The 19,025-nt window shown below is 40.3% G+C and overlaps 1 protein-coding gene across 3 annotated transcripts in view; it reads right to left on the bottom strand.

Moving 5' to 3' along the window:
• DHRS7B (dehydrogenase/reductase 7B) overlaps positions 1-19,025 on the bottom strand; it is an 82,038-nt gene that overhangs the window by 48,247 nt on the left and 14,766 nt on the right. Inside the window, exon 2 of one of the 3 annotated variants that reach the window (XM_080682849.1) lies at positions 11,231-11,787. The exons of the other annotated variants lie outside the window; for them this stretch is intronic. The gene's annotated coding sequence lies outside the window, so the exon portion shown is untranslated. The remainder of the gene's footprint in view (positions 1-11,230; positions 11,788-19,025) is intronic. 3 annotated transcript variants of the gene reach the window in all.

Genomic DNA, 19,025 nt, shown 5'->3' with positions numbered 1-19,025 from the left:
CTGGAAGTCTCTTAAACACACACACACACAACAGCACTTGTGCTGGCTACCTAGACATCTTGACTCAAAAACAATTCTGATTTCTAATGTGCTTTACAAAATGAACTTAGTATGACTGGAAGATGCCGGAGTGACCTCAACCTTTTTCCTAGAATACACACAAACCCAACAAGGCTCATTGTGGGGGCAAAGCAGAAAAAGCAACAATTTATAACCCCACCAACAACGCCCAAAATACTTTGTGTATGTCTTTCAATCTAAAGTGGGTCTCTTGCCCTAACCAATGAGTTTGGATCAGTGACTAGAGGACTGAAGGGTCATAGTTTTGATTCTGGTCAAGGGCATATATACATCGGTTGCAGGCTCGATCCCTGGCCTTGGTCAAGGCACCTGTGGGAGGCAACCAATCGATATGTCTCTCTCACATTGATGTCTGTCTGTCTGTCCGTCTCTTTCTCTTCTTTCTACTCTCTCTAAAAAAGCAATGGAAAAATATCCTCAGGTGAGGAGTAACATGATAGATGATAGACAGACAGAGTGGGTGTCTTGTAGACAGCATATGTATGGATGTTGTTATCCATTTAGCCACCTTATGTCTTTTGATTGGAGCATTTAAACCATTTACATTTAAAGTGATTATTATTTTTTAAATTTATTTTTATTGTTGAAAACATTACCGATGTCCCTATTTTTTCCCCATTGACCCTATCCAACCCCACCCCACCCCCAAGGCCTTCACCACAAAGTGATTATTGATAGATATGTAATTATTGTCATTTTGTTATTCAGATATCATTTTGTCCTGCTCTTAATTTTCTTAAAAAAGTATCTTTAACATTCCTTGTAATACTCAATTGGTGGTGATGAATTTCTCTAGTTTTTCCTTATCTGAGAAGTACCTTATATATTTTGTTGTTATTGTTAATCCTCACCCAAGGATATTTTGCCATTGATTTTTAGAAATTGTAAGGGAGGGGAAGAGACAGAGAGAGCAACATCGATGTGAAAGAGACAAATTGATTGGTTGCCTCCCTCACGAGCCCCGATCAGGCTAGGGATTGAGCCTGCAACTGAGGTATCTGCCCTTGACCAGAATTGAACCTGGGACCCTTCAATCCAAGGGCCAATGTTCTAATCACCGAGCAAAACCAGCTAGGACTCCTATATCTCTTTTGATTTTAAATGATAACCTTGCTGAGTAGACTAATCTTGGTTGCAGGTACTTGCTTTTCGTCACTGTAGAGCACCTGGGAAAGGCCCCTGAGCTGATTGTCATCTGAATCCAGCGGTGTCCGGCAGAGCCATGCCCTGGAAACATACCTTGCCAGAGGCAGGTGTGTTGTTAGCCTGACCTTCAGCTCAGGCGCCAGGGGGTAGGTTTCATTATCTAAATCCAGCCAAGGACCAGGAACAAACACGATAATCCAGGCCCACCCAGAAGTAACGATTACAAAGAAGCCACAAGAATGCACATAATCTCCTTTGTCTTAGGCTTAGTAAAACTTCCTGGTATTTTGCTGTATAAAACTCGTTATATCGGCTCCGGGTCACTGTGTCTCCATCAGAGGACAGCTTTCCCAGCCGGCCCCAGATTTTTCCTTCTATCTCTGTGTCTGTCTCTTTCTTTCATTTTCTCAATCCCCAGCCGCCCCTACTCAGGAACCTCTAGCCACGCTGGACGTGGAAAAGAGAGAAATATTTATACATCACTTTGAATATTACCTGCCAATCCCTTCTGGCCTGCAAAGTTTCTGTTGAGAAATCAGCTGACTAACAGTCTTATGCGAGCCTTCCTGTAGATAACTGCTTTTCTCTTGCTGCTTTTAAAATTCTCTTTGTCTTTAACTGTTGCCATTTTAATTATGATGTATCTTGGTGTGGGCTTCTTTTGGTTCATCTTGTATGGGACTCTCTGCACTTCCTGGACATGTATGTCTATTTGCTTCTCCAGGTAAGGAAAGTTTTCAGTAATTATCTCATCATATAGGTTTTCAATCACTTGCTGTCTCTCTTCTCCTTCAGGTACTCCTATGATACAAATGGTGGGACACTTGATGTTGTCCCAGAGGTCCGTTAAACTGTCCTCTTTTGGGGTGGAACTCTTTCTTTTTCCTGCTGTTCTGACAGGGTGTTTTCTGCTACTTTGTCTTCCAAATCACTGGTTTGATTCCTTTACTGTATCCCTCATTTTTGTTATTGATTTTAAATTTCTGCCTGGTTCTTTTTGACAGCTTCTATGATTTATTATTTATTATTATTTTTTTACTATCTATATGTTGATGTTCTCCGAGTTGATCTAATCTTCCTCTAAGTTCGATGACCACCATTTATTTTATTTTTAATCTTTATTGGGATTTTTGTTTTTTAATTGTATTGTTGGAAGTATTGCATATGTCCCCTTTTTGTCCCCATTGAACTCTTCCAGCCCCCTCCCCCAGGTCCTCACCACCCTATATATGCATGGCCTCATGGGTGTCCATGGGCCATGTATATATGCATAAAAACTCCTTGGTTGATTACCTCTCTGCCCCATTCTTCCCTTGCCTTCCCTCTGAGATTCTGCACTCTCTTCCATGCTTTCATTTCTCTGGATCCACTCCATTCATCAGTATCATATGAGTGATATCATGTGATACTTGTCTTTCTCTGACTGACTTATTTCACTTAGCATGATACTTTCCAGGTCCCTCCATGCTGTATCAAAGGATAAGAGATTCTTCTTTTTTACTGCTGCATAGTATCCCATGGTGTAAATGTACCACAGACTCTTTATCCACTCATCTGCTGATGGGCACTTGGGCTGCTTCCAGGTCTTAGCTATTGTAAATTGTGCTGCTATGAACATAGGGGTGCATACGTTCTTTCTGATTGGTGTTTTGGGTTTCTCAGGGAATGTTTCTACAAGTGGGATCACTGGGTGAAATGGCAGTTCCATATTTAATTTTTTGAGGAAACTCCATACTGTTTTCCATAATGGCTGCACCAGTCTGCATTCCCACCAGCAGTGCACAAGGGTTCCCTTTTGTCCACATCCTCGCCAGCACTGTCATTTGTTGATGGAAGCCATTATGACAGGTGTGAGGTGATACCTCATTTTTGTTTTAATTTGCATCTCTCTGATGATCAGTGACTTTGAGGATTTTTTCATGTCTCTTGGCCATCTGTATATCCTCTTTGGAGAAGTGTCTATTTAGGTTCTTTGCCCATTTTTCATTGGATTGTTTGTCTTCCTTTTGTTAAGTTGTATGAGTTCCCTAGGTATTTTAGATATTAACCCTTTATCAGATGGATCATTGCCAAATATGTTCTCCCATATGGTGTGCTCCCTTTTGGCTGTTAATGGTTTCTTTTACTTTGCAGAAGCTTTTTATTTTGATGTAGTCCCATTTGTTTATTTTCTCCTTAGTTTCCTTTGCCCTATGAGATGTATCTATAAACATATTGCTACGAGAGATGTCTGAGATTTTGTTGTGTATGTTTTCTTATAGGATTTTTATGGTTTCACAACTTACATTTATCCATTTTTAGTTTATTCTTGTGGATGGTGTAAGTTGTCAGTCTATTTTCATTTTTTGGCATATATCTGTCCAATTTTCCCAACAACATTTATTAAAGAGACTGTCTTGACTCCATTGTATGCTCTTGCCTCGTTTGTCAAATATTAATTGAGCAGTAATGGCTTGGGTCAATTTCTGGGGTCTCTGTTCTGTTCCTTTGATTTATATGTCTCTTTGGATTATGGTGGCTTTGTAGTATAACTTGAAATCTGGTACTGTCATTCCTCCAACTTCTTTCTTCTTTTTCAAGATTGCTGCAGATATTCGGAGTCTTTTGTGTTTCCATATAAATTTCTGGAGTATTTGTTCTAGATTTGTGAAATATGCTTTTAGTATTTTAATAGGGATTGCACTGAATCTTTAGAATGCATTAGGTAGTATGGACATTTTAATGATGTTGATTCTACCAATCCATGAACACGGTATATTCTTCTACTTGTTTATAACTTCTTCTATCTCTTTTTTCAATGTCCTGTAGTTTTCTGAGTACAGGTCCTTTGCATCCTTGGTTAAGTTTATGGCTAAGTATCTTAACTTCTTTTTGTTGCAATGATAAATGGGATTTCTTGTCAAGTTTCTCTTTCTGAGAATTTATTATTGGTGTATAAAAAAGCCACTGATTTTTTTTATTGATTTTTTATCCTGCTATATTGCCAAATTTGTTTATTAAATCTAGTTTCTTTGGTGGGGTCTTTAGGATTTTCTTTATTTTATTTTTTTATTAAGGTATTATATGTGTACATATCTTACCATTGCCCCCCTCCACTCCACTCCATACATGCCCTCACCCCCCAATGTTTTGCATCCGTTGGTTACTCTTATATGCATGCATATAAGTCCTTCAGTTGATCTCTTATTTCCCCCACCTCTCCCTAACCTTACCGCTGTAATTTGACATTCTGTTTGATGCTTTACTGCCTCTGTATCTATCTTTATGATCATCAGTTTATAATGTTTTTCATTATCCCCAAATGAGTGAGATCATGTGGTATTTTTCTTTCATTGACTGGCTTATTTTACTTAGCATAATGTTCTCTAATTCCATCCAGGTGCCTAAAAATGGTAGTAATTCCTTCTTTTTTATGGCAGCATAGTATTCATTGTGTAGATGTACCATAGTTTTCTGATCCAGTCATCTGCTGACGGGCACCTAGGCTGTTTCCAAATCTTAGCTATTGTAAATTGTGCTGCTATGAACATAGGGGTGCATATATCCTTTCTGATTGGTGTTTCTAGTTTCTTAGGATATATTCCTAGGAATGGGATTACTGGGTCAAATGGGAGTTCCACTTTCAGTTTTTTGAGGAAACTCCATACTGTTCTCCACAGTGGCTGCACCAGTCTGCATTCCCACCAGCAGTGCATGAGGGTTCCTTTTTCTCCGCATCCTCGCCAACACTTGTCATTTGTTGATTTGTTGATTATAGCCATTCTGACAGGTGTGAGATGGTATCGCATTGTCGTTTTGATTTGCATCTCTCGGATAATTAGTGACTTTGAGCATGTTTTCATGTGTCTCTTGGCCTTCCTTCTGTCTTCTTTCAAAAAGATCCTATTTAGGTCCGTTGCCAATTTTTTTATTGGATCATTTATCTTCCTTTCATTACGTTGTATAAGCTGCCTGTAGATGTTTGAGATTAAACCTTTATCAGTGATAACATTTGCAAATATGTTCTCCCATACAGTGGGGTTTCTTGTTTTGTTGATGGTTTCTTTTGCTGTGCAAAAGCTTTTTATTTTGATGTAGTCCTATTTGTTTATTTTCTCTTTGGCTTCCATTGCCCTAGGGGCAGTATCAGTGAAAAAGTTCTTTTGGCATATGTCTGAGAATTTGCTGCCTGTGGATTCCTCTAGTATTTTTATGGTTTCCCGTCTTATATTTAAGTCCTGTATCCATTTTGAGTTTATTTTTGTGTATGGTGTAAGTTGGTGATCTACTTTCATTTTTTTGCATGTATCTGTCCAATTTTCCCAACACCATTTATTAAAGAGACTGTCTTGACTCCATTGTATGCTCATGCCTCCTTTGTCAAATAATAATTGCGCATATTGGTTTGGGTCGATATCTGGATTCTCTATTCTATTCCATTGATCTATATGTCTGTTCTTGTGCCAGTACCAGGCTGTTTTGAGGACAGTGGCTTAGTAATACAGCTTGAAATCTGGTATTGAGATCCCTCCTACTTTATTCTTCTTTCTCAGGATTGCTGTGGCTATTCGGGGTCTTTTTTTATTCCAGATGAATTTTTGGAGAGTTCTTTCTAGGTCTGTGAAATATGCCGTTGGTATTTTAATGGAGAGTGCATTGAATCTATAGATTGCTTTGGGTAGTATGAACATTTTAATGATGTTGATTCTACCAATCCATGAACATGGTATGTTCTTCCATCTGTTTACATCTTCCTCTATCTCTTTTTTCAGTGTCCTGTAGTTTTCCGCATATAGGTTTTTTACCTCCTTGGTTATGTTTATTCCTAAGTATGTTAATGTTTTTGGTGCGATGGAAAATGGGATTGCTTTTTTAGTCTTTCTGTAAGTTCACTGTTGGTGTATAGAAATGCCATAGATTTCTTGGCGTTAATTTTGTATCCTGCTACATTGCCGAATTCATTTATTAAGTCTGTTAGTTTTTTGATGGAGTCTTTTGGCTTTTTTATGTACAATATCATGTCATCTGCAAATAAGGACAGCTTTACTTCTTCTTTTCCAATTTGGATGCCTTTTATTTTTTCTTCTTGTCTAATTGCAATGGCTAATACTTCCAGTACTATGTCAAACAGGAGTGGTGAGAGTGGGCATCCCTGCCTTCTTGCTGTTCTTAGGGGAAATGGTTTTAGTTTTTGCCCATTGAGTATGATGTTAGCTGTGGGTTTATCATATATAGCTTTTATTATGTTGAGGTATGATCCTTCTATTCCCACCTTGTTGAGAGTTTTTATCAAGAAAGGGTGTTGGATTTTGTCAAATGCATTTTCTGCATCAATTGATATGACTATGTGATTTTTATCTCTCAATTTGTTTATGTGATGTATCACGTTTATTGATTTGCGGATATTGTACCATCCTTGCATCTCTGGGATAAACCCTACTTGGTCATGGTGTATGATCTTTCTGATGTACTGCTGGATCCGATTTGCTAGAATTTTGTTGAGGATTTTGGCATCTACATTCATGAGGGATATTGGCCTGTAATTCTCCTTCATTGTGTTGTCTTTATCTGGTTTTGGTATTAGGGTGATGCTGGCTTCATAGAAGGAGCTTGGAAGTGTTCCTTCCTCTTGAATTTTTTGGAATAGTATGAGGAGGATAGGTTTTAGTTATTCCTTAAAAGTTTGGTAAAACTCTCCTGTGAAGTCATCTGGCTCTGGGCTTTTGTTTGCTGGAAGCTCTTTGATGACTGCTTCCATTTCTTCCATAGTTAGTGGCATGTTGAGCTGTTTAGATTCTTTTTGATTGAGTTTTGGAAGGTTATATTTTTCTAGGAATATTTCCATTTCCTCCAGGTTGTCCAGTTTGTTGGAATAGAGTTGTTCGTAGTATTTTTTAACAATCCTTTGTATTTCAGCGGGATCTGTTGTCATTTCACCTCTTTCATTTCTGATTTTGTTTATTTGGGTCCTCTCTCTTTGCTTCATGGTGAGCCTGGCTAGAGGTTCATCAATCTTGTTTATCCTTTCAAAGAATCAGCTCTTGGTTTTGTTGATCTTTTGTATTGTTTCTTTGGTCTCTATGTCGTTTATCTCCGTTCTGATCTTTATTATTTCCTTCCTTCTGCTTACACTGGGCTTTTCTTGTTGCTCTTTTTCTAACTCTTTGAGTTGTAAGGTTAGGTAATTTGTTACGATTGTTTCTTGTTATTTGCAGTAGGCTTGTAGAGCTATGAACTTCCCTCTCAAGACTGCTTTCACTGTGTCCCATAGATTTTGGATTGTAGTGTTTTCATTGTCATTTGTTGCCATGATGTTTTTTATATCTTCTTTGATCTCTCTGGTAACCCAGTCATGGTTTAATAGCATGCTGTTTAGTCTCCATGTGTTGGATTTCTTTCTTTTTTTTTTTTAAATATATTTTATTGATTTTTTACAGAGAGGAAGGAAGAGTGATAGATAGTCAGAAACATCGATGAGAGAGAAACATCGACCAGCTGCCTCCTGCACACCTCCCACTGGGGATGTGCCTGCAACCAAGTTACATGCCCTTGACCGGAATCGAACCTGGGACCTTTCAGTCTGCAGGCTGACGCTCTATCCACTGAGCCAAACCGGTTTTGGCCATGTGTTGGATTTCTTTGAGTTGTTTTTTATTGTAGTTGATTTCCAGTTTTATGCCACTGTGGTCTGAGAAGATGCTTGATATGATTTCTATCTTCTTCAATTTGAAGAGACTTTGCCTATGTCCCAACATATGGTCTATCTTTGAAAATGACCCATGTGCACTTGAGAAGAATGTATATTCTGTGGCTTTGGGGTAAAATGTTCTGAAGATGTCAATTCCATCTGGTCTAGTGAGTCATTTAGGATTGATGTTTCTTTGCTGATTTTTTGTTTAGAGGATTTGTCCAATGTTGATAGTGGGGTATTAAAGTCTCCTACTATGATCGTATTGCTGTCAATCTCTCCCTTGATATCCTCCAGGAGTTTTTTTATGTATTGGGGTGCTCCTGTATTGGGTGCATATATGTTTACCAGAGTTATTTCTTCTTGTTGGATTGCTCCCTTTAGTATTATGAAGTGGCCTTCCTTATCTCTTGTTATGTCCTTCACTTTGAGATCTAATTTGTCAGATATAAGTATTGCTACCCCAGCTTTTTTTTCAGTTCCATTTGCCTGGAAAACATTTTTCCATCCCTTCACCCTCAGTCTGTGTGCATCTTTTTTTTTGAGGTGGGTTTCTTGTAGACAGCAGATATATGGGTCGTGTTTTCTTATCCAATCCGTTACCCTATGTCTTTTGATTGGGGCATTTAATCCATTTACATTTAAAGTTATTATTGATAGGTACTTATTTGTCGCCATTCCTATTCTTTACCCCTGTGTTCCTTCTTTGCTTCCTATTTCTTTTTTTTTTTTTTTTTACAGCAGACCCTTTAGCATTTCTTGCATTGCTGGTTTGGTGGTAAAAAATCCCTTAGTCCTTTTTTGTCTGTGAAGCTCCTGATTTCACCTTCAATTTGATTGACAGCCTTGCTGGGTACAGTATTCTTGGATTCAGACCCTTCCTTTGCATGACTTTGTATATTTCATTCCATTCCCTTCTGGCCTGATGAGTTTCTGTTGAGAAATCAGTTGCTAGTCTGATGGGGGTTCCTTTGTATGTTACTTTCTGTCTCTCTCTTGCCGCTTTTAAGATTCTTACTTTGTCGTTCGTGTTTGCCATTTTAATTATAATGTGCCTTGGCGTCGGTCTTTTGGGGTTCATTTTGCTTGGGACTCTGTGAGCTTCTTGGATTTGTGTGGGTTTTTTCTTCCCTATATCAGGGAAATTTTCTGTCATTATTTCTTCAAAGGGGTTTTCTATTCCTTGCTCAGCTTTCTTTCCTTCTGGAACCCTATTATGCGGATGCTGTTTTGTTTCGTGTTGTCCCAAAGTTCCCTTAGATTCTCCTCCTGCCTTTTAATTTTTTTTTCTAGAAGTTGCTCTACTTGGGTATTTTTTCCCATCTTGTCTTCTAGCTCACTGATGCGGTCCTCTGCTTCTTCTAGTCTATTCTTGATGCTTTCTATTGAGTTCTTTACAGCAGCGATGTCATTTTTAATTTCTTCTTCGTTCTTCTTCATTTCCTCTTGTTTCTTGCTCATATTGTCGAATTTATCTTCCATTCTTTTCAGCCACCTTACGACCATTTCTCTGAATTCTTTTTCTGGAAGGTTGCTTGCCTCCATTTCGTTTACTTCCTTTTCTGGTGATGCCTGCTTTTCTTTCATATGCGGGCTGTTTCTTTGTCTCCCCATGGTCTCTCTTCTCTGGGTGTCTGGTTATGTAGTTCTCTCTCTCCTGCGTTGATTTAAAGGCACAAAATACAGCACTACCAGGTACAACACACAAGGCACTGAACAGAAATGTATTCACGATATTAATAACCTCCAATAAAGGTGCCCACCAGAGAAAGGCAAATTAGGGGACAGGAGAGAAAGAAGAAGAGGAAAAAGAAAGAAATAAGAAGAAGAAAAAAAGGAGTGTCAAAATGAAATTGGGAAAAGGGAAAGAAAAAAAAAGTAAGAGAGACAAGAAAGAGACTAAGAGAGAAAGAGGAACAGACTATATATATTGGGGAGAAAACTCCAATAGAACAATCACTAATGCCAGCAACAAGTACCTGGGGATTAATACAAAGTACAACACCAACTAATATTGAGTGAGGCAAGGGAAAGCAGAAGCACAAAACCAACAAAAAAATAAACAAAAGTAGAATAAGCAAAACAATCTCACAAAAAAGCATAAAAATTCGATGTAATCTACATTCAAGCGAACAACAACAAAAGGACAGAGAGAAAAACAATTTTTTGGATAGTTAAGACAGCGAAGAGAGAGGTGTGTATGGACTTGGAGCAGGGGATTGGAGATTAGATATGTAAGTAGGGTGAAATTTTAACAAGGGGTAAACAGAAAGAATAGGGAAAATCTAAAGCAGGAAAGGCGTAAGATAAACAGGACACCGAAAAGGGGAAGGTTAGGAAGAGAGTGATGGCATAAAGGTAGAGTTGAGATAGAGTAAAACGATGCTAAAGGAAAGATAAAAATAGAATGTAGAACACTAATCCCAAAATAAAATGAAAATAAAATGACACTAAAAAAAAAAGATAAAATAGCAGTAGTAATAATACGGATTGAAAATTAAAAATGTAATAATTAAAAAGGTAAAATCAAGTGAGGAAAAAAGAAAAAAAATAGTTTCTTGAGTAAAAGATGCAAAAAATGAAAATAAAAAAATAAAAAAATAAAAATAAAATGTGGAGTAGTGAAGGTCATTCACTTCCTCTTTTGTTCTGTTTGGCACGCCTGTTTCTCAGTCCGGACAGTATTGCAGTTCCCTGCGTTCCACTGCTCTTCAGTGTTGTAAGCCAGTCCTGATTTTAAGCAGGCGGTGTGTCTTAATTTCTCGTATTCCTTTATTTTTGATTACACAAGAGTCAATTTGTGATTCAGCCCCTGGGTGGCAGTGTTTCTCGATTGACTTCCGGGACTATCTATGGCCTCTCTAGGCAGTGTTAGAGCCTTCTTTCCCTGTGGCACTCACTACCGGTTTGTGGGAGTGGGCTGCCCCAGAGCTGGCTCTCCAATGGTCACTCCCCGCTCCGATCCCCAGGATCCAGAAAAACAACTTTCCCCTGCAGTCTCCCAGGGTGTCCCCAACTGGGTGATCCTATGTATTGGGCTTAGTAATCAGAAGCAAGGATGTGAGGAGGAAAAAGCCCAAGTGTGCGAACTTCGGGGCTGCGCGTAAGTCTAGGCAGCCGGCACACCCCTGAAATTCTTAGGGTGTCCCTGCACGTCAGATCAAAACAGGTTGCTTTTTAGAGAGCCCTTCTGTTAGCAGCTCTGAGGACCCCCTTCCACATTCACAGATCACGCCAGCCCCAACAGCCATGGATTTTTCTAGGCACAGACTTCCCTGGTACTCCAGCTCCCGCAAAACGCGCGTTCCTCTCCCCCGCCGGGACCAGAGACCTCACCTTATCCCAGGCGAAATCTGACCTTTCCGTGGTGGAGTGTAGAGCTCTTCTGAACCCGTGTGTTTGCGCCAATTGGGGAGCGTTGTTCTGGGGCTCGCAGCTGTTCCGTTGGTGCCGCAGTTGTGGATTCTCAGGCTTCCGATAAGCTCCACTTTCCGGTTCAAGATGGCGCAGACTCCGCGTCCAAGCCCGCAGCTCCGGGAGGGGACCCAGCCGCAGTGGGGGCTGCCCGGTCAGGGGAACCCCATATAGCAGTCCCCCACATTCTTCTGGAGTTCAGCTGTCCCCCAACTTGCCAACAAACACTCCTCATGTGACCCTCAGCTGTTCTTTCTTTCTACTCCGGGACAAGGCTCGGAACACGTCTGTCTATTCTGCCGCCATTTTTTTCAGGATTTTCTATGTACAATATCATGTCATCTGAGAATAATGAGAGCTTTACTTCTTCCTTTCCAATTTGGATGCTTTTATTTCTTCTTTTTGTCTGGTCACTGTGGCTAGGACTTCCAATACTATGTTGAATAAGAGTGGTAAAAACGGATATCACTGTCTTGTTCCTGTTTGTAGGAGAAATGGTTTTAGTTTCTGACCATTGAGTATGTTTGCTGTAGGTTTGTCATATATGGCCTTTATCATGTTGAGATATGCTACCTCTATTCCCACTTTGTTGAGAGTTTTTACCAAAAATTGGTGTTGGCCCTAGCTGGTTGGCTCAGTGGATAGAGTGTCAGCCTCTGTACTAAAGGGACCTGGTTCAATTCTGGTCAAAGGCACATGCCCAGATTGGGGGCTTGGATGCAGGAGGCAGCCAATCAAAGATTCTCTCTCATCGCTGATGTCTTTTATCTCTCTCTTTCTCTCTCTCTCTCTCTCTCCCCCTCCTTCTCTGAAATCAATAAAAATATTTTTTTCTTAAAAACGGGGGTGTTGGATTTTGTCAAATGCTTTTTCTGTGTCTATTGCTATGATGTGATTTTGTCCTTCAATTTGTTTATATGATGTATCACTTTTATTGATTTGCAAATATTGTACTAGCCTTGCATCCCTGGAATAAATCCCACTTGGTCACGGTGTATGATCTTTTTAATATATTGCTGGATCCAATTTGCTAATATTTTGTTAAAAATTTTAGCATCTATGTTCATCAGGGATATTGGTGTTTATATCTCTTTCTCTGTAGTGTCGTTATCTGGTTTTGGAATTAGGATAATGTGGGTCTCATAAAAAGAGCTTGGAAGTGTTCCTTCCCCTTGGATTTTTTTGAATAATTTGAGGAGTATAGACGTCAGTTCTTCTTTGAATGTTTGGTAAAACTCCCTGGTGAGGCCGTCCGGACCAGGGCTTTTGTTTCTGGAAATTCTTTGATTACTGCTTCTATTTCATCAGTTGTTATAGGCCTATTCAGGATTTCTGATTCCTCCTGATTCAGTTTTGGAAGATTGTATTTTTCTAGGAATTTTCCCATTTCATCCACATTGTCCAGCTTTTTGACCTATAGTTTTCATAGTACTTCCTTGCAACCCTTTGTATTTCTGTGGGGTCAGTGGATACTTATCCACTTTCATTTCTGATTTTATTTATTTAGATCCTCTTTATTTCTTTTTTTTTAAATATATTTTATTGATTTTTCACAGAAAGGAAGGGAGAATGATAGAGAGTTAGAAACATCAATGAGAGAGAAACATCGATCAGCTGCCTCCTGCACACCTCCCACTGGGGATGTGCCCGCAACCAAGGTACATGCCCTTGACCGGAATCGAACCTGGGACCCTTCAGTCCGTAGGCCGACGCTCTATCCACTGAGCCAAACCAGTCAGGGCGATCCTCTTTATTTCTTGATGAATCTTGCTAATGGATCATCAATTTTGTTTATCCTTTCAAAGAACCAACTCTTGGTTTCATTGATTTTTTTGTATTGTCTTTTTAGTCCCTATGTCATTTATTTCTGCTCTTAGCTTTATTATTTCCCTCCTTCCACTACTCTGGGCTTTTCTTGTTATTCTCTTTCTAGTTCTTTAAGTTGTAGGGTTAAATAGTTTATTGTTGACTTTTCTTGTTTTTGTTTTTGTTGTTGTTGTTGTTGTTTGTTTTTTGTTTTTTTGAGGTAGGCCTGTAGTGCTATGAACTTCCCTCTTAGGACTGCTTTTGTTGTGTCTCAGAGATTTTGGGTTGTTGTTCTGTGTTCATTTTCATTTGTTTCAAGGAAGTTTTTATTTCTTTCCTTAACTGATTCATTGGGAACTGATTCATTGTTTAATAAAATGCTATTTAGCCTCCATGTGTTTGAAATTTTTTTGTTTTTACTGTAGTTGATTTCTAATTTCATTCCACTGTGATCTGAGAAGATGATTTATATTATTTCAATCTTCTTGAACTTGTAGAGACTTTTTTTGTGTCCTAACATGTGGTCTATCCTTGTGAATGACCATGTGCACTTGAGAAGAATGTATATTCTGCAGCTTTGAGGTGGAAGTTCTATAAATATCAATTAAATTCATCTAATCCATTGTGTCCTTTAGAGTCACTGTTTCCTTGTTAATTTTTTTGTCTGGAAGTTTTATCCAGTGCTGTCAGCAGGGTGTTAAAGTCCCCTACTATGACTGTATTGTTGTTAATTTCTCCCTTAAAGTCCTCTAGAAGTTTTTTTATATATTTAGGTGCTCCTATATTGGGTGCATATATGTTTACCAGGGTTCTATCCTCTTGTTGGATCGACCCTTTGGAATTATGTAGTGACCGTTGTTGTGATGGCCTTCATTCTGAAGTTTATTTTGTTGGATACGAGTATTGCTACCACAGCTTTTTTTTTTTCTTTTCCATTTGCTTGGAAATTTTTTTTCATCCCTTCACTCTCATCCTGTGTATCTTCCGTTCTGAGGTGGGTCTCCTGTAGACAGCATATAATTGGGTCATGTTTTTTTTTATCCATTCAGCTACCCTATGTCTTTTTATTGGAGCATTTAATCTATTTACATTTAAAATTATTATTGATAACGACTTATTTATTGCCATTTTAAATTTCTTATCTCCATTTCATTTATTTCTTTTTCTGAAAAATTCTCTTGTTCTTTCATTTGGAGGTTGTTCCTTTGTCTCCTCATTTTGGCTACCTGTTTGGGTTTGTGACTATGTATTAGGCTGATCTGCTACCCCTTTCGATCTCTAGTGCAGGACAGTGTCAAATGTTGTTTCTGGTTAATTAGATCAGGCAAGGACTCAAAGCCTCCAGAGACCGCCTCTGCCTATAGACTGATGGGACTTTGTCTTGAATAGCCCTCAGGCAATCATCCACAGGTGTGAGAGTTTTTTTTCTATAGAGTGGAGCAATTGCTTCTGCCTGGAGGATAATTGTTATTTTCACTCTCTTAATGGGCCTCAAAATCTCCATACCATGGGGCAACATGTTTTCCAATAGGGTGGCTCAACTGTCTTCCAACCAGGAAAAGATGCCTGTACCTGTATAGCAAATGTCTGCGTGAAAAAGATGACCTCCACAGTATGAGGGAATGACTCAGCACAGAAAACCAGGGTGTCTGCCTTCTGAGCTCTAACCCCAGAGCCCCCAACCCTGGCTTCTGCTCACACAGCTCCACTCCTCTCTGCCCTCCCTCTGCCAGAGCACACAGTGGGTGGCTCCACAAAGAATTTTGTGCTTTGGCCTTTAAGAGATTGCTGTCCATGGCAGACAGCAACCCTGCTGCTTTTCACAGCCAGATGTTATGTGGATACCATTTTCAGTTCTGGTGGTCCCTGCTGGGGGGCCCCGCTTGGGAATTAGACCCCAGAGTTCTCAATGGCAAGCCCCCAGAACTGAGATATCTCTCTAAAACTTCAGTTGCAGTCTGTGGGAGCCCTGCCAACCTTGTCCTGCCTCCACCCCTCCTACCAGTCTCTATGTGGCCTCCACTTTCAGTCCTTGGATATAAGGGTTCTCTCCAGTGAGTCTTCAGTTGATTATTCAGAAAGTTTTCCTATACTTTATTTTTACTTATTTATTTTTATTGATTCAGAGAGGAAGGGAGAGGGAGAGATAGAAACATCAATGATGAGAGAGAACCATCGATTGGCCACCTCCTGCACAACCCCAACTGGGGATCAAGCCCACAACCTGGGCACGAGCCATTGACCGGAATTGAACCTGGGATCCTTCAGTCCACAGTCCAACACTATCCACTGAGCCAAACCAGCTAGGGCAAGTTTTCCTATATTTTAGTTGTAATTCCAGTTTTGTCCTGGAAGCATGTCCATGCAACATCCACTTACTCTGCCCCATTTTTAACCTTCCTGTAGCAGCATTATACACAATCGCTAACATTTGGGAACAATCTAAATGTCAATCAATCAATAAGTGGATAAAGAAAATTTGGTATATACAATAAAACATTTTGACCTTAAAAAGGAAGTTCAGCCCTGGTGTTGTGGCTTTCTTTCTTGGGCATCGTACCATGCACCAAAAGAGTGCTGATTCAATTCCCGGTTAGGGCACAGGCCCAGGTTGCAGGCTTGATCGATCCCTGTTAGGAAGATGCAGGAGGCAGCCAATTGATCAATGTTCTGCTCTCACATCAAAGTTTCTTCTTTTCTTTCCCTCTCCCTTCCTCTCTCTCTAAAAATCAATAAAAATATTTTGAAAAGGAAAAAAAAAAAAGGAAGGAAGTACTATCGTATACTACAACATGGATGAACACTGAAGACATGCTAAGGGAAATAAGCCAAAATTTGTCACAAAAGGACTAATACTGTAGGAAATCACTTCTACATTCTTTAATGTCATAGAGACAGAAAGTAGAATGAGGTCACCAGGTACTGGGGTATGGGAGAATGAAGAGTTATTTTTTAAGTTTTAAAGATGAAGCGTTTGCCAAAACCGGTTTGGCTCAGTGGATGGAGCGTCGGCCTGCGGACTGAAGGGTCCTGGGTTCGATTCCGGTCAAGGGCATGTACCTTGGTTGCGGGCACATCCCCGGTGGGGCGTGTGCAGGAGGCAGCTGATCGATGTTTCTCTCTCATCGATGTTTCTAGCTCTCTATCCCTCTTCCTTCCTCTCTGTAAAATATCAATAAAATATATTTAAAAAAAAAGATGAAGCGTTTAAGTTTTAAAAGATAAAAAGTTCTAGAGACAGGCAGTGATGATAGTGGCAAGTTATGACTGTATTTAATACCACCAAACTATATGCTTAAAAATAGTTAAGACAGTAATTTTATGTTCTATTTTATCACAATGAAAAATAGAAAAAATTATTTCATTCACATAGGATTAAATATTAAATGCTATCTAATATCAAGTAGGCCAATGGTTGAAATCAGATAATTTTGAATTCTAACAAATTGTTTGGTTTCCTTCATGAACTTGATTAACCAGCCTCTCTCTCAGACAATCTGCCTCAATGTAATTACTTGGGATGATGGGGAACCCTAAATTCCAAGCTATTTTTAGACCTGGAAAACATTATTTTGAAATTTAACTAGAAATGGCCTTTATTCTGAAACAGGTTTCATAACGCTCCTACTTAGAAATTTTAGTACACTGACTTTAATGCCAGAAACCATAAAAGAAGAAAAGAATTTCACATACTGGAAGGACTAAAGGAAAAAGACAGCATAACAACCTGAGAGGGTTTTTCCATTGCCAATCTCTAAGCTTTCATTTAAAAACTAGAGGTTCCCGGTGCATAAAATTCGTGAACGGGGGTGGGGGGGAGGTGCCCTCAGCCCAGCCTGCACCCTCTCCAATCCGGGATCCCTCTCACAATCCTGGACCGCTGGCTCCTAATTGCTCACCTGCCTGCCTACCTGGTTGCCCCTAACTGCCCCCCTACACCAGCCTAGTAGCCCCCAACTGCCCCCCCACCGGCCTGGTCGCACCCAACAGCCCCCCGCTGGTCTGGTCATCCCCAACTCTCCCCCCACTGCCAGCCTGGTTGCCCCCAACAGCCCCCCACCCCCCACCCCCCTGCCGGCCTGGTCACTCCATGCAGCCTGCTGTTCAGTCGTTTGGTCGTACCTCACTAACCTCCCTGCCAGCCTGGTTGCCCCACGCAGCATGCTTGTTCAGTTGTTTGGTGGTCCCTCACTAACCCCCTGCAAGCCTGGTCGCCCCACACAGACTGCTTGTTCAGTCATTTGGTCACCCCTCACTAATGCCCCTGCTGGCCTGGTCGCCCCATGCAGCCTACTTGTTCAGTCATTTGGTCATCCCTTGGGCTGGCCCTGGGCGGCTGGGGGGCTGAGGGGCTCTGGAGGCAGGTGCACGGAGCGGCTGGACCTGCCTGGGGGCAGGCCCAGCCATGCCATACACCTGCAGCCCCGGTGGGACTGAGGGGACTGGGCACCACCATCTTGTGGCTGTGGGTGCTGCCATCTTTGAGGGTGTGGCAGTCAATTAGCATATTCCCTCCTTATTGGCTGTGGGCGCCACCATCTTTGAGGGCATGGCAATTAGCATATTCCCTCCTTACTGGCTGTGGTGCTGCCATCTTTGCAACAGTGTGAGGGTCAATTAGCATATTCCCTCTTTATTAGATAGGATAGCCTGGTTAGTGCCCTATCTCTTTATTTTCCCAGCATCCTAGCAAATACCTCCTTGAGGACATAACTACACCTTGTAAGGATAGGTCCACAGTAAGTACTTGATCAATCTATTTATTTCACCCAATGTTAGCAGATTTCCAACTTTTCCCCATGCATAATTTTCCACCTATTTCTCTCTCAAAGCCTTTTTTAAAAATTATTTTTTATTGATTTTTTACAGAGAGGAAGGGAGAGGGATAGAGAGTTAGAAACATCGATGAGAGAGAAACATCGATCAGCTGCCTCCTGCCTCCTACTGGGGATGTGCCCGAAACCAAGGTACATGCCCTTGACTGGAATTGAACCTGAGACCCTTCAGTCCGCAGGGTGGCTCAAAGCCTTTCAATTAAAAAAGATTTGACAAATTTTAGTCTATATTAAAAGAAAAAAATCCTTAAATTGGAAATATATTTTATACATTCACAATATTATTGTCACAGTGTAATAGCATAAGGACTACCTTTTAAATTGCATTTATACTAGAAAGCCAATATACACTGTTATATAACAAAGCTTTCCCCGCCCCCCCCCAATCATATAAGCATTAATAAGCTCAGCCACAGAATGAGATGAAAGCAAACAATTTAAAAATCAAATATAAGTCAGAAAATGAAAGATTTAAGTTTCCTTCTAGTATGGCAAAACACTAATGGTTGTTGATGTTGGGTAATAAGGGTTCACTGTATTACTTTACATTTGTACATCTTTGCACATGTCTATCATTTCTCCTTCATGCTCTACTTTGCCAAAATAAAGTAGGAAAAGTGATTAATTAGCTACATTAGAAGTACCAACCTTGTAAAATAAAATTAGCTAATAAATACCCCAAGCAGAACACCAAGAGAAACAAACTGACTAATGTCAAGTTACAGTGGCATCTACATGGGGCAGCATGGTGGGTGGGGTCTTAATCTGGGCCCTTCATGGGACCTGAGACCTGGTGACTGACTTGGAGAGTTATGTGACAAGGCTTTTTCAGGCCTCACTTTCTGATATATTTTACTAGAGGCCCAATGCACAGAGTCTCCCTTCCCCGGCTGCTGGCTGGAGCCTTCCTTTGTTCCGAGCCGTCCCCTGGTGCTCAGCACATGTCATAGCGAGCAATCAAACTCCTGGTCAGTCGAACTCCCGAGGGGACATTTTGCATAATAGGCTTTTATATAGAGAGAAGATGAAAATGGTTCAGAGCCACATTACTCTTTGTAATCCAATCACTACCTGCA

Source organism: Plecotus auritus (genome assembly GCF_963455305.1).
Source record: "Plecotus auritus genome assembly, chromosome: 7".
NCBI lineage: Eukaryota > Metazoa > Chordata > Mammalia > Chiroptera > Vespertilionidae > Plecotus > Plecotus auritus.
The sequence above is the reverse complement of the archived record's forward strand: the minus strand, read 5'-3'. Positions and strand labels throughout refer to the sequence as shown.